Consider the following 17356-nt stretch of genomic DNA (forward strand, 5'->3'; position numbering starts at 1 on the left):
GTATTTCAGATGAATGTGTGACGATGTTGTTTCAGATCCTCCTCTGAGCAGCTGCAGGATCAGTTCAGTCTCTGTGACTCTGACTGACAGAGGTTTTTGTACGACTCTTTATCACTGTGTGAACACATTACCACCACTGCTGTGGTAACTCTGACAGTAATAATGTCCAGCATCTTCAGTCTGGACTCCACTGATGGTCAGAGAGAAATCACTGTTAGATCCACTGCCACTGAATCTAGATGGAGTTCCTGACTGGAGGTTGCTTGTATAATAAATCAGGAGTTTAGGAGCTTCTCCAGGTTTCTGTAAGTACCAGCTAAGGGCACGTTTTCCACCATAACAACAGGCTGGACCATTGTTAAATGAACAGGTCACAGTGACTGATTGTCCAGTTTGAGCGAGCAGCACTGAGGGAGTTTGAGTCACTGTCACCTGCCCAATAGATTCTGACAAATGAGAAAGATTAGAAATCACAAACACTTTTACAAACATATATCTTCATAACATAAAAATAACAAATAAATAACATTATTAATCCTTCCAGACACAAACCTCTACATAATACTGTCAGCGTCCAGATCAATATGGTGATGAAGGTCATTTTTGTTGGTTGTAGGTTCAGTTAGAGTGAAAAACAGCTGTTGATCATGTCTGATATCTGACAGAGTTATAAATACATGCAGAGCACTGAAGCGTGTGTGGCTCATGTAAAGCACACTCTCTATGCAAACACTGCAGTAGTGAACAGGTTTAAGTTGGGTTAATGTTCTGTTTCACTGAACAGGAGAAGAAGCTGAGGTCTCTGGAAAGCTCACTGACAGATGTGCTGTTGTGTTCACAATATAACTGATTGCAAAACAATTGGAAATACATGCCTCTAAATACATGTCTGCAGCACCGTTGTTACGTAACTTACTGCATGTGTTGTGGCAGTTTCAAAGAGAAATGTCCAGGCTTGTATATAGTTATTGTAAGCTAGGTATGCTAGCTTTGTTCTACAATAAACAAATAGTCATAAAAAAAAAAAGAGAAATGTCCAGAGAGTGGTAAAACACGTTCAATACGTGACTGTGGCACATTTTTAATACTTGGTAAAGTCACTTATTCCTGTGTATTTAATACGCCGCTTGAGGTACGGGTACCACGGGGCTAAAGGCCCACCTTAAGAAAAAATGTGCTACTCACATCACCTAAATTTGCGTCTATAATTGCAGAAAAAATATATACGTTGTATTGAACATTAATGGAGCAACAGAGGTTGTGTGAAAATAAATCATTTGAGTTGTTTATTTTGTTTAAAAACATTATAAATGTATGAGGTGGCAAGAGGGGCCTTTTACTGCACACACAGGCTCATATGATATGATTAATATCCTGTTTTTAAATATGATGGTTTCATTCTAAATATGGTGATTATCTCTGATATGGACACCCAACATAGGCCTAATATCTAACCATGTCATGTCAACAAATGGAAAAGTCAGCCCTCTATTAATTATCATGTTAATAACTGTGCCTTTAGCCCCAACAGCAGAGGCGCGTTTTACCCCAAATACCATACTTTTAATATTCTTTCGTTATTTAAAAACTGTTGCTTTAATTATCTTAAACAAAACTGAACATCATAAAGAAGACCTTTGTCTCAAAATATATGCATTAATTTGAGCGATTCTCATTTGCTATAAATCTACAACATTTTAAAAAACATAAAATATTAGACCAAGAAAACACAGAATCAACTTAGTGCTGCTGCACGTGATCGCAGGACAGCTTGCAGACAATTGCTACACAAAAGCTTTGCATGCTTGTGACTCTTTAGCTCTGCCCACAGCACGCCTGCAGGAGAAGTGCTACAGCTGTATCTGTCTTTTATAAATCTGATAAAACTAAAGACTCTTCGGAGATATGAAGGATGCCATACTACTCTAGATACTCATGAGATTTGCAGAAACTGTGTGTTATGTCCACTTTAATTGTTTGATCAAAATTATTGCTAGGGACAACTTAGTTGTCATTGTATTTTGGCAGCTTGAGATTAATAAATTACTTGAGAAACTGCTCACGGACATCTTTATGTTGCTGGTGACAAACAATGTGGGTTAAATAATCTATCCTAAACAAAATACAAAAACTGCAACACTGGAATTGAGAAATATGGCACTATTGTGTTTTGTTTGATTTAATATCACTTTACAAACTTTAGTTTTTCTCTGATTCTGAGCGTAATCAGTCAAACCTGTCTGTCTCAGGACAGATCTCAGTCTAATGGAGCTGATTTGACTCCTAACTCAGTTCTGAGCTCATGTGTAGTATCTGTGTTTGTCTCTGTGTGTCAGTAGTGAGTGATAGTGTTTGAGCAGCTGCAGGATCAGTTCAGTCTCTGTGACTCTGACTGACAGAGGTTTTTGTACGACTCTTTATCACTGTGTGAACACATCTTTACTGTTGATGTAGTGGTAACTCTGACAGTAATAATGTCCAGCATCTTCAGTCTGGACTCCACTGATGGTCAGAGAGAAATCACTGTTAGATCCACTGCCACTGAATCTAGATGGAGTTCCTGACTGGAGGCTGCTTGCTCTATAAATCAGGAGTTTAGGAGCTTCTCCAGGTTTCTGTAAGTACCAGGACACACAGGGTGTGCTGCAGGGTGTAGCAGTACTGAGTTTACAGCTCATCTCTACATTTTCTCCTGGTGTGGCAGTTTTCACTGAAGGAGTCTGAGTGACTGTGATCTGAGCTTTACACCCTGAAAACAAACCATTTATCAGTCCATAAAAAGATATGATTTGGCATATAATAAAATTATTTAAATATGCACTATTCACCTTGTAGTATAAAGCAGTATGAAAGAGTCCAGATGAAGATGATGATGAAGGTCATGTTGATGAAGATTGTTGTGTGTGTCAGTGATGAAGTGTTAAACTCACAGCACTATAAACACTCTCAGAGCACTCAAGCATCTGATCAATATGCAAACACACTCATAATCATATCTGTTATGTCTTAAAGGGATCCCCGGGTATTAAGACATGTGTAGCTTAATGTAAAGTAAAAGATGTCTCCTATTTATATACGTAGTAGAAGACCCATGAAAATGTGTGTTATTTTAAAAAACCGACATCGTTTTTGGACTATGGGGGGGGGGGGGGGGGGGTACCATTTTTTATGTACACAGTACATTCTGCGTCGATGAATGGTTGCACTCGGTGAGCTACTGGCGCAGATTTATATGGTCTTTGGCTTTTAAATGCAACACAACTCAGAATACACAACTCATAAAATACAATACTGTTAAGATACCACATTGTGGGGCTTTTGGTTGTCATTTTCAGTCAAAGGGCAACAAGAGAAGCAATGTAAGACTGCTTTCCTAGCGATAATAGGAGGAGAGAAACATGGGAAGATACCTGTGGATGAATAAAACTTCATAAAAACCCGCTTCTTTTTTCTCTCCACTTTAGCCCTGATGCCTTTGAGTCTTTTAGTAGACCACAGCTACTGAAAGAGCTTACAAACGGCTGAGACAAGAAACGCTAGATGCCACCTGATAGGATGTAAACATACCGACGCTAATCATGACTCGCGGCCGCTAGAGGAGTTCCTCAGCGCTGATTTCCCTCGATATCCAGGGCAGTTAGACTCCTTGTGGGGAAACATCGATGGTACAGCATTTGGCTTAAACGGTCCGTGTACGTTTTGATAGTTTGTTTTCCAATTTGAAACGAAATAAGCAGAAACGAGAAAACGGCACCTTTATTCGTTTTTTCGTTTTTTTGAAAAAAACGAAAAAACGAGATTTCGGCTTGATTTTTCGTTTTTTAGTTCAGAGGCATAAAACGAATAAATGACTTCAAAATTCGTTTTCCACATGTGGGCGGCCCTGAGACGCCCCCTTCCGCCGATTGGTCAAGCAAATCTGAGCATGTGACGTCATCAGTAGTCGCTCAGGTCTGTTCAACAAAATAATAGTCCTCTAACGTTACTATGGCTACCGATTCTTAAACTGTACAGGGCAGGTCCTGTTGGGCTTTCTTCTGTGCAACTTTACGTGTTTCACAGAAATCTTTACATCAGAAATATTAAATATTAGTCTGCCACCAGCCCGTTTTATTTAGCTGTGCAGAGTTAAATCTGTGTGATGAAGCTGCGCTAGACAGCGCCGAGCGAGAGAGGATCACTGACCAGTGTTCAGTCAGCAGTCAGAACTTGGGTACCTATGATGGTGAAATACATTTCTACTGAAAATGACCCGCGAGTATGATTGACAGGACGATAGCGGAGGCAATTAAAAGCGCAATATGACTTCTGTTAACAAAAACATAATTTTTTTTTTTATATATAAGTGGCTTTGTCTTTGTTTTAATCAAATAATTGTGAACCACAAACCGAGCCTTCGTTTTAAAGGGCGATTTCCAAATATATTTTATTTATTTGTTATAATATGGGTATTTTATGTCACCCGTCTTATTAGTTTGATTATAGTAGGCTATAGGCGAGTTTTTTTATTGTACTATTTTACTGTTGTTTTTTAATTAACAATATATCATAACAATTTATAAAGATCAAAATCTACAGAAGAGATTAACAAATAACATTGGTGTTGTCATAAGTTAACTAATCAATCATGGGACAATTTCCTCACCGGCACAACCCTATTCTTAATGTTGGCTACATGTTACAGATTTAATGTTGAGCACATAATGTTAAAGGCTTCTTAAATACCATTACACTCGGTTGAAGAGTCAAGAAGGATGTGTTAATTTACTGTAGATTTCAATCTGTCATTAGTTGGTGACCCGGTGTAATTATAATAGCATAAATAAAAACAAATACACGTAATAGGCTATGTATGCCAATAGGCAAAACACATCTGCTTTTCCTCTAGATCACTTTACTATGGAAGCCCGTTTCCGCCAATGAATAAAAAATAAAACAAGGTAATTGCGACTTTTTATCTCACAATTCGGACTTTTTTTCTCGCAATTCTGACTTTATAACTCGCAATTCTGACTTTATAACTCGCAATTCTGAGATATAAACTCGCAATTCTGACTTAATAACTCGCAATTCTGACTTTATAACTCGCAATTCTGACTTTATAACTCGCAATTCTGACTTTATAACTCGCAATTCTGACTTTATAACTCGCAATTCTGACTTCACTCAGTGTTGTTTTTGGCGGCCTGTTTTAATTTTAGTTTTAGTCTAGTCTTTGTGTGAAGCTGTCATTTTAGTTTTTATTAGTTTTAGTCACATTCATACTCTTTTTAGTCTAGTCAAGTTTCAGTCAACTAAAAGTCTGAGCATTTTAGTCAGAATTATCCATGACTATTTTCGTCTAGTTTTAGTCAATGAAAATTGCATTTTAGTCTCTTTTTAGTAAGACAATTCTATTTAACCCAGTCAATATAGTATAAGTACCAAGTAGCAGGGGCGCCGTAAGGGGGGTGGGGGTGGTGGGTTAGGACGATTCTAAGGGCCCGACGATGGGGGGGGGGACTCGACGGTGTTTAGTAAGGACATATTTTAATTATTTACTAAAAAACTAGTGTTTTCTGTGTCAGTGTCGCAAAGATGAAGATGATCCTGACTCGCCATCTCCTCATTAGACACGTCTTTAGAGAAAAGTGCATCTTCACTTCACAGCTATATTTATCATGTCTGTGAGGCATGTATTCGCTGACTTTCGGTTCATTTTTGTGAAGGGCTCCTGTTCTAGACGAGACGGCGCATCATTGTTTTATCTTTATTTTATAAAATTATTTTATATATTTTATAAAAAGTTTTGTTGATATTGCGAGTGCACACAAATAAAAGTAGACCCTTTACAGCTACGAATGATGCATTACTCTTACTTTTATGAGCAAAAATTATGGTGTATATTGTTTCCATTGAAAAAGAAAAGCAACTGATTGCGCCGGCGCCTCCATGTCCTGCGCTTTAGCTTCCACTCTCCGCACAAACTACTGATGCAGCGCACATTTATCTAGGTCTAATGTTTAAACATTGTTATATGCTTGAACTGTTTTAGTATATCTATAGATTTTATTTTAGGCAAGTCGTGATGATTTGAGAAGGCTAAATCGATCAAACATGGACTTTAAGAAAGAAAAAAAAGTTGTTGAATTTACAACATTTATTTTACCAACCAAACATGTTTGAAGTACACACACATCTCCCAAAGACTTTGTTGTCTTCTTCTAAATAATGCTGCGAGACGGGCCTGATGCAGCCCCTCAAGAGAGACACAGGAAACAGAAATACTGCAAAATCATAATAATAACACGACTAAACAAGACAAAATAACGTTATAACATTTCGCTTCGTCTCGTTTTGGTCAACGAAAATGAAGAGACATTTTAGCATAGTTTTTATTTTGTAAACCACATTTAGTCTCATTTTTATTGCATATACATATTTAATTATAGTCATCGTCACATTAGCAGCATTTACCTTGCGTCTCGTCTCGTTTTCGTCACGTGATAAAGGTTCGTTGACAACGATATTTAGTCATAATTTTCGTTGACGAAAGCAACACTAATCACTCATATTGTCAGAGGTCAGAGGTCATCTTAGAGGTCACAGGTCAAGCTGGAGCGGTGGTAGGGCTTGTATCTGAAGGCTCTGTAAACACAATCATGAATTTTACACAATAAATGGTCATTTAGTGAATCTGCAAGGCCTCTAGCATCACACCTCTGTCTCTAGTTACACATTTCTGTCTTTATTGCCTCTTCATTTGAGTTTTTCTATTAATAAAAAGTTATACAAACTGAAATCAGTCAGATCTCATTTGTGTCTCAGATTCAATTAGTCCAGTTTTAACACATTTTTATTCTCCATACAGAAATTATGAATCTGAGGAAATAATACAACAAAAAATTCCAAAGTGTGAGAGAAGAAAAAGACAAAAATAATAATCAAAGACCAACACAGATATGTCTGTGTGTTTGTGGGTCTGATACAGACTCTGATGGTCTTTTGATCTAGTTGTTTCTCTTGACTAATGCTTTGACCTCCATGATTATTAAGAGCAATGGATTCATTTATATGATTGTATTTCAGATGAATGTGTGACGATGTTGTTTCAGATCCTCCTCTGAGCAGCTGCAGGATCAGTTCAGTCTCTGTGACTCTGACTGACAGAGGTTTTTGTACGACTCTTTATCACTGTGTGAACACATGACCACCACTGCTGTGGTAACTCTGACAGTAATAATGTCCAGCATCTTCAGTCTGGACTCCACTGATGGTCAGAGAGAAATCACTGTTAGATCCACTGCCACTGAATCTAGATGGAGTTCCTGACTCAAGGCTTTTTGCATAACGAATCAGGAGTTTAGGAGCTTCTCCAGGTTTCTGTGAATACCAGAAGAAAGCATCATCCCCATCACTATATTTGTGCACATCTGTGCTGGTTTTACAGCTGATTTTGACTGTTTCTCCTGGTTGAGCTGCTGTCGTTGAGGGACTCTGAGTGACGCTGATCTGTCCTCTACTCTCTGAAACACAACAAGAAGAAAATCAACTCAAAACTTTGACAATATACTTGAAGAAATGAATTGATATCAAACTTGTGCTCCACAAACCTTGAGCAAACGCTGTGAGAGTCCAGATGAAGATGATGATGAAGGTCATGTTGATGAAGATTGTTGTGTGTGTCAGTGATGAAGTGTTAAACTCACAGCACTATAAACACTCTCAGAGCACTCAAGCATCTGATCAATATGCAAACACACTCCACATCATTTACCTGAAGACAGTCGCTCATTAACAGACACACAATTACTAAAATTGCTGATTTTTGTTTCATAATATTTGATCTTCTAATAGCCAAGCTGTTTTAAATTGTATTAGATCATTCACTTCTAAATAAATCCAACTTTAGTATATTATCATGACTCTCTCCTGTGAGACTTTGAGAATATTTTTGGCTGTAGATTAATAGAAACATGTTAATTCATAAAATTTACACAAAATTCGTGGATGTTCCTGCAGGTTTTTACCATCATGAGGATCATCACACATCTCTGTCAATCACTGAATCTGAACTGAGTTTGATGGTGAGTCACGTCACATGATATAAAACAGCATCACTCTTTATGAATGTTTATGAAATAAATTAGTTAACACTTTACTTAAAGCATTTATGTATAATGCATTATAAAGGTAGTTTTAATGCATTAATTATGCCTTGCAGTGCATCTTATAATGCATTGTACAATCTCATGAACAACTGTTAACACAATTAATGCATTATAACACTTGTAAATTCATTGTTACACTATGTATTTTAAATTCAGTTATAATTAATTACGACAAGATATAATGTATTAAAATGCACATTATGAGTAATTTAATAACACTTCATAATGCATTATACATAAAGGCTTTAAGTAAAGTGTTACCATGCCTTTAATATGGTGATATGCATATTTTATTTAATTTTTTGATGGTGAACAGCACCTGTTAAGTAATCTGATCTTTAATTTTCACATTCATTTTAATATAATTGTTAATTCTTCCATTCATTGATTTTATTATAAATTGTATTCATTCTCATCTGCTGTGAAATTGTTACGGGGCTGATGAGACGTGAGACGTGCGGATCCATGTGCAAAGCTTTATTAAAAAACATGGTCAGAAAACAGGCAGGGTCAGACAGTGGCAAACAGGTATGGCAAGGGCAAGACACAGCAATCCGTGGAGCAAGCGGGGGTCAATGATCAGCGAACAGAATCCAAAGGGGCAAGGCAGAGAGATAATCCAGTAGCGAAAGCAATAGTCCAAACGGGGAGCGAACAGAGTCCAAACGGCAGAGGCTAAGGGTAAATCCAGGAAACACGGGCAGGGTCAGACACGGCAGGAAACCAAGGCAAGACTAAGACTATAACAATGGCTCTGTAAAGTAGCTATCGCTGGGTGAGTGATAAACGCTAAACATTACTCGGCCCTGATGCTGAGGAAGTCCATGGTTTAAATAGTGTGTGTGATTGTGAAATGAGCATCAGGTGCGTGTGATGAGTGAATGGTGACAGCTGTGATCTGTGCAATGCATAGTGGGAAATGGAGTCCAGTGTGCTGTGTAGTGTGAGAGTCTATGTGGTGAACGGGTGACCTCTGTTGGTGGTAAAACAGGAGAGCATGGAGAATATAAACTATCCACTAAAGGGAAGCTCAAAAGGGATTGAATTTCTACACGAAGAACTGAAAATAACAGGAGATCAAAAATAAATAATGATAAAACTCAACAAAACTGATGTTTATTTTAAGATCATATTAATTTGTTTCTTGACTGTTGAGTGAGTGATAGTGTTTGAGCAGCTGCAGGATCAGTTCAGTCTCTGTGACTCTGACTGACAGAGGTTTTTGTACGACTCTTTATCACTGTGTGAACACCCAGCTCCTACTGATATAGTGTCGACTCTGACAGTAATAATGTCCAGCATCTTCAGTCTGGACTCCACTGATGGTCAGAGTGAAATCTGTTCCACCTTGTGCTCCATTCCCACTGAATCGACTGAAACTCTCATCATTGAGATCATTTACCAGATAAATGATGAGTTTAGGAGTTTCTCCAGGTTTCTGCTGATACCAAGCTAAACCATAGCCATCTATTCCAGGATTAGTTTTACACTCTATAGTGGCGTCTTGTCCTTCAGAAACAGTCAGAACTTCAGGCTGAGTCACAGTGATTCCTCTGGATGCTGCTGACAACAACATTATATGTGTTTCATCAAATTAAATCAACATTAATAACTTAGAAATGAGCATCTTTCTCTTCTGTTACCTGGAATAAAAGCTGTCAGAATCCAGATGAAGCTGCTGAAGAGATTCATTGTGTTTGTTGGTTTTGTACCGTGGTAAACAGCAGTGTGTTATAAAGTGTTTGAGTCTGAACGCTATAAACACTCGGAGCGCTGAAGCATGTGTCGATGCAAAGTGACTCTCTGTGGAAAAACCCTCCTGGAGCAAAACAGACGTGAAAAAGCCCACATGCAGAAGAAAACTGAGCCTGTAAATGTGTTTCAGTCTCATGATCCAATGATGAATGTTTTCACTTCTTTAGTTAAGTTTGATATAATTTCTTTTTATTTCTCTTTCAGTCTCTGGCTCTGACTGCAGGCTTTCTGATGATTCAGTGACAGAGTTGAATCACTGAAAGAAACTAGTTTATCACTGTGAACTCCATGAGAGGTCAAAGGTCATCAAAAGTAATTAAAAATGATCATTTAAAAACCCCAAATTAAGAAGTGAAAAGAAAATGTGATCAATACAGAGTGTGATTATATTATTTATTTAGATTTAATTCCTAGTTTTCATGCATCAAGAGACATTTAGAGATGATCAGGCTGTTTTTGTGAAAGTCACTTTAGTTCAATAATCCATGTGTGATGTTGAGAAGAGCTGATGCTGAGTCTCATATCAGTGTGTGTGTGTGTGTGTGTGTGTGTGTGTGTATGTGTGTGTTTGTGTGTGTGTGTGTGTGTGAGTGTTAGTGTGTGTGTGAGTGTTAGTGTGTGTGTGTGTGTGTGTGTGTGTGTGTGAGAGTTAGTGTGTGTGTGAGTGTTTGTGTGTGTGTGTGTGTGTGTGTGTGTGTGAGTGTGAGTGTGTGTGTGTGTGTGTGTGTGTGTGAGTGTTAGTGTGTGTGTGAGTGTTAGTGTGTGTGTGTGTGTGTGTGTGTGTGTGTGTATGTGTGTGTTTGTGTGTGTGTGTGTGTGTGAGTGTTAGTGTGTGTGTGAGTGTTAGTGTGTGTGTGTGTGTGTGTGTGTGTGTGTGTGTGTGTGTGTGAGAGTTAGTGTGTGTGTGTGTGTGTGTGTGTGCACCTGGTATTCATCACGTCCTGGGGACCAAATGTCCCCACAAGGATAGTAATACCAGTAAATCTTAATCTTGTGGGGACATTTTTTGGTCCCCATGAGGAAACAAGCTTATAAATCATACAGCATAAAGTTTTTTGAAAATCTAAAAATGCAGCATGTTTCCTGTGAGGGCTAAGTTTAGGTGTAGGGTTGGTGTAGGGCAATAGCACATACAGATTGTACAGTATAAAAACCATTGCGCCTATGGGATGTCCCCATAAAACATGGAAACCCAACATGTGTGTGTGTGTGTGTGTGTGTGTGAGTGTGTGTGTGTGTGTGTGAGTGTGAGTGTGTTTCTCTCTCTCTCTGCTGGAGTTTGTGTTTATTTGAGTGTGACGGAGGTTTTTGTACGACGCTTTCACTAGAATGAAGCACTGTGGTGGACTTTTGGTGGAGGAACTAAACTAACGATCGGTAAGTCTCTTCAATTCTATCTTAAAAATGGATTTTTTTTATTTTTTAGATGATTTAAGCAAGCATTTATCAACAAGATTTAAAAATAAAAACATATGTTAAAGTGATCAAATATTAATTGCAATATATTTAAGGTGAATTTAACTGTTTCATCGTTTATTAAAACTTGTCTGCTATTTTTCAAATACATATTCATATTCAAAGATATTTCATGACATTCTTTTTTATTTCAAGACATATTTCGTATTGTTTTAAAAATATTTGAATTTTACATGAGTAATTTCAGATGTTTCATTGATTTTTAATATATAGAGTGCAATATTTTCTGACACTTAATTGATTACTTAATTACTCCACAATTATTCCACAATTACTGGTAAATTTAAAACTGAAGACTCTTTGAAATGCATGAGACAAAATGTTTAATGATACGGACAAAATAATTCACATTTTGTAGGCGTCATTATCAGACAGAGAAAAAAAAAATCATAATTTGAATATATTTATTAATATTTATGATGTGAGTCTCTTAATATCTTCAAAATCCAATATTTAAATTTGTTTTCTAAATATATTAATCATGAATCTGCATGTTGACAATATTCTTAAATCAGCTTGAGATTAAACTGTACTTTATTATGAAAAGATCAAATTACTGTATGAGTTGCTGTATATCATGTCTGCTTTAGAGAACAGATTTATATTTAAAAGTACATGATACGCTTAATAGTCGTGAATATTGATTTGACTGGAAATATTTAAAATCTTAATTGAGGATATTTGTGTATATGAATGCCAGCAGTGATGTGGAATGACAGTAAAGATGAAGTGAGAGTGATTTTCTCTGCATTATCACGTCTGCTCCAGTGAAGATTGTAGCTGCAGATGTGAAGAAGTGAGTTTTGTGTGTGTTTGTGTGTTTCAGCTGGTCCCGCAGTGAAGCCCTCTGTGTCTCTGCTGCCTCCCTCTTCTCTGCAGATCTCTGGAGGCTCAGCCGCACTGCTCTGCCTGCTCAGCTCTTACTCTCCACAGGGGGCGCAGGTGAGCTGGACGCTGGACGGGTCAGAGGTCACCGAGGGGGTTCAGACCAGCGCAGAGAGCGAGCGGGACGGACGCTACAGCCGCAGCAGCGTCCTGAGCCTCAGCAAAGCACGCTGGGAAGGTGCAGAGCGCTTCGTCTGCAGAGTAACACATGACGGAGCTGCTCAAGAGACCTTGTTCCTCAAGAGCTCCGAGTGCTGATGTTTCTCCAGTGAAGAGCAGCAGGATTCACAGCAGTCACGTGATTTACAGCTCAATACTCAAGCAGTCTTTCAATCTGCTGCCATTGCTGTTCATTCAATAAAGCTTCTGAACGCCTTACATTTGTGTTGGACTGCATCATTGATCAGTGTGTCCTTCCTTCACTAAAGTTTCAGCTGCTGGTGATGATTGTAATAGTTGAGAACAGCTGCGTTTAGCAGTAAATGTGAACTGAAGCTCTTGGGGTTTGAACATGGTCTCTGGAGACGGAGCTGCTCTATTCTGAGACGATCAGAATCACTAAAGCTGTCAATGCAAATCTGATTTTCACCTCAAACTCACAGTTTCTCTGTTTGATCGGTTCAACACTCAGTTTCACTTCTGCTCTACATAACTGCAAGAGTTATGAGTAATAAATTCATTATCAGCTTATGAATCTGCTCAAGAACATTTTTATGTTGCTGGTGATAAACAATGACTTTACTCTTGTATTGAATCTGAATTCTTTTACATCTAATAGACACTCAAATGTCCGTTATTCTAGTAAGGGAAAAAGATTAATTGGTTTGCTGTTGTTCTCAAATAAACTTGCAGTGATAAATGAAAATAAAATAACAGAATAAGCAACAACAATTAAAGCAAACAGATAAACTTTACTGAAAATAAAATAGAATAATAAACACAAAGATGTGAATTGGAAGATAATCAAAAGACAATGGACAGTTTAACTTTTTCCTGGTCCTAAATAAACTAACAGCCGGCAGAAATCAAATTAAACACAGTTCTCGTTGCAGGCCTGGATCGACGCTTGGGTTCGTAGTTAGCCTAAACTCATCGTGGCTACTTCACTCCTCGGAGCAAAATAAATAAATAAAAGGCATGAGCTCATCGCGCATGTATTATGCAATAGCACCGTCAACGTAGATCATGCAGCGTTTTCTCAGTCTCGATGCAGCACTTTATCCAGACGTATGGCCCAGACTGTACTTCCGGTCTGTTTAGTCAGCAAACATGTAACGTTACAGTCTCTCGTCCCGCGCAGCACTCGCACTAGCGGCTAGAGGCCAGCATGAGACTCCAAAGACCAAACTAATCAGCGTTGAGATATAATCTGATAGCTCGTAAAGATTAGTCACCCTAATCTATCAGATATCAACCCAGAAATATATCATTCACATATTACTGTCTCTATTCCTCGCGCTCTCTGCACACTGCCTTCTTCGGCACCTCCACAATACACCCGGTGAGACTATAACTGTCACTTCATCAAATAAAGTAAACATTTTACATGTCAAGCAACAATAACGAATATTTCTTTTACAGAACTGGAAAAATGTACAATATGATAATAAACAAATTTAACAAATCACTGACTCATGTCTCATTTATTATATTACCCCATTTACACTGGGTTACACCATAATAAAATATGTTTGTAATAAAATCTATAATCTTAAGAAAATACAAAAACTACAACACTGGATCTGAGAAATATGGCACCATTGTTTTTTTGTTTCATTTGATATCAGTTTGTATAATTTCTCTAATTTCTTTTATAATAGTCAGTCAAACCCATCGTTCACAGCACAGATCACAGTAGAGCTGATTTGAGTCCTAACTGAGTTCTGAGCTCATGTGTAGTTGCTGTGTGTGTCTCTGTGTGTCAGTAGTGAGTGATAGTGTTTGAGCAGCTGCAGGATCAGTTCAGTCTCTGTGACTCTGACTGACAGAGGTTTTTGTACGACTCTTTATCACTGTGTGAACACATAACCACTGTGGTAACTCTGACAGTAATAATGTCCAGCATCTTCAGTCTGAACTCCACTGATGGTCAGAGAGAAATCACTGTTAGATCCACTGCCACTGAATCTAGATGGAGTTCCTGACTGGAGGCTGCTTGCAGCATAAATCAGGAGTTTAGGAGCTTCTCCAGGTTTCTGTAAGTACCAGGCTAAATAATGTCCCACAGAACTATGGTAATACACATCTGTGCTGGTTTTACAGCTGATTTTGACTGTTTCTCCTGGTTGAGCTGCTGTCGTTGAGGGACTCTGAGTGACGCTGATCTGTCCTCTACTCTCTGAAACACAACAAGAAGAAAATCAACTCAAAACTTTGACAATATACTTGAAGAAATGAATTGATATCAAACTTGTGCTCCACAAACCTTGAGCAAACGCTGTGAGAGTCCAGATGAAGATGATGATGAAGGTCATGTTGATGAAGATTGTTGTGTGTGTCAGTGATGAAGTGTTAAACTCACAGCACTATAAACACTCTCAGAGCACTCAAGCATCTGATCAATATGCAAATGAGCTGATCCTGTATTTAAATGAGCTTCTAAATGAAGATTACTTGTTCATTTCATCCTGTCCATCATTGTATCTGCTCATCACACTGTTTAATCTTTGTTTTGTGCAATTATTTTGACTGGTGTTTTATCATCTGTTGGTTTATTTACAGGATGGATTATGATTATGGATGTATTAATAATTGAAATATTTTGATTATTCAAGACTTTTGTGCATGAATTAAGCACAAGTATTTCAGCTCAGTTGGGGACCTTCAGAAACGACCTTAAGGACCTTATAGACAGCAGCGATGCATACTGGCTTGTATGGTGCATTGTGGGAATGTTTTGAGCGTGAGCGTTATGTGATCCCTGAGTAGTGCACTGACTAGTGAACTAAGGAGCTGATTGAGACACTCTTACTGACTGACTCACATGTGAGAACATTTTCATGCGCAAATCATAATTTATCAATGAGTGTGAAATAAAAAAATAAATAGCATAAAATTTACAAAGAATTCAAACCACATGAAAAAAGACCCCTGATGGCAGAAATATATAATTAGAAAATGTTTAAATAAATAACGATAAACATCTATTTAAAAATTCTGCAATGCCATTAGCCTTTCAGTCCCATGAACATATTTATACCTCTTGATTTGTCCTTTGCACTAATTTTTATTTTTTTATGTGAAATTATGAAATTGAAGGTTGACATGACAAAGAAGTAAAATCTAAACTAAAAATCACTCCAGAGACTGTATTTACATTAACATTCAAAAAATCTCTTTAGCTGTATTAAATTGATCAAAACTACAGTAAAAACTGTACAATTGTGAAATATTATTAAAATTTAAATTAAGTGGTTTTTATATGAATGTTAAACTGTAATTTATTTCTGTGATCAAAGCTGAATTGTCAGCATCATTACTCCAGTCTTCAGTCACATGATCTTCAGAAATAATATTTTATATGTTTTATATGTTGCTGCTCAAAATCATTTCTGATTATTATTGTATATTATTGTGCGGTTTCATATTTTTGTGGAAACTATGATACACATGTATTTTCCAGAATTATTTGATGAATAGAAAGTTCAAAAGAACAACATTTATTTGAAATAGAAATCTTTTGTAATATTATAGACGTGAGGCGAGTGGATCCAAGTGCAAGCTTTGATTAGTGAATATAGATAAAACACAAGCAGGGTCAAACAACAGCAAACGGGTATGACACGGGCAAGACACAAGAGTAATCTTAGGGCAAGCGTGGGTCTTTGATCGGCGAACAATATCCAGAGGGCTTGACAAGAGGGGTAGTCTGATAACGTGAGCAATAATCCAGACGAGGAACAAACAGAGTCTGAGCTGCGAGACAAGGGTTAATTCAAGGAACACAGGCAGGAATCAGGAAACAAGGAGACATGAAATAAGACTAAACTAGAACTAGAAACTAGGCTCCGTAAAGCAGCGATCACTTGGTGAGTGATAAACGCAGAACAATACTAGAGACTAAACAGAAAATAAACACGGAAAGCCTTTGTAAAGTAGCTAACACGAGGAGAGCGCTAAACGCCAGACAATACTCAGCAGTTTGAGAATGATCTGAGTCGGTCTAATAGTGTGTGATAGCTTTCAGGTGAGCGTGTGATTGGTGACAGCTGTGTGATCAGTGCAATGGATGATGGGAAATGCAGTCCAGTGTGATGCTGGTGTGAGAGTCAATATGATGCAGAGGTGACCTCTTGTGGCAGTCGGACCGAAGGCCAAGAACCAGATTCGTGACAATAAATGTCTTTTGATAAAATTAATCCGTCTTTGCTGATAATATTACTTTCTCTCAAAAGACAAATATCTTACTTTCCACGCAGAAATATATGATATATATTGCCCTGTATTAAAAGTGATAATCCCATGTGTTATAATACAGAATTTTCACATGCGTACAAACTTTGGGTAGATGAAGATATAAGTTTATAACATATATTAAACCAATAGCAAAAGTTCTACATGTCCCTAATTTAATAATATCTATCTATGTGATGATTTTTTTCCTGCGGTGTATGTAGCAACCATATACATGAACATATGCAACTTTATTAAAAGAGCATAGAAAAATAAATGAATGAATAAATAAAATGGATGGACAGGCCTACATGACATATATGTCCAAAAATGTTTTAAACATACATCATAAATAATCATACATATGTGACCCTGGACCACAAACCCAGTCATAAGGGTCAATGTGTTTTAATTGAGATTTATACATCATCTGAAAGCTGAATAAATGAGCTTTCCACTGATGTATGGTTTGTTAGGATAGGACAATATTTGAAATCTGGAATCTGATGGGGAAAAAAATCTAAATATTGAGAAAATCTCCTTTAAAGTTGTCCAAATTAAGTTCTTAGCAATGCATATTACTAATCAAAAATGATGTTTTGTTATACTGTATTTACGGTAGGAAATTTACAAAATATCTTCATGGAACATGATCTTTACTTAATATCCTAATGATTTTTGGCATAAAAGAGAAATCG

General features: G+C 37.4%; 2 gene segments (V, D, J or C); both read right to left on the reverse strand.

Moving 5' to 3' along the window:
- LOC306864846 (Ig kappa chain V region K29-213-like) overlaps positions 1-17356 on the reverse strand; it is a 764502-nt gene that overhangs the window by 745176 nt on the left and 1970 nt on the right.
- LOC306864850 (Ig kappa chain V region S211-like) lies at positions 7018-14777 on the reverse strand. The segment is given in 3 exons: positions 14692-14777; positions 14350-14604; positions 7018-7249 (listed from the first exon to the last, which is right to left on the reverse strand).

The sequence above is a fragment of the Barbus barbus genome (genome assembly GCF_936440315.1).
Source record: "Barbus barbus genome assembly, chromosome: 46".
Lineage (NCBI taxonomy): Eukaryota > Metazoa > Chordata > Actinopteri > Cypriniformes > Cyprinidae > Barbus > Barbus barbus.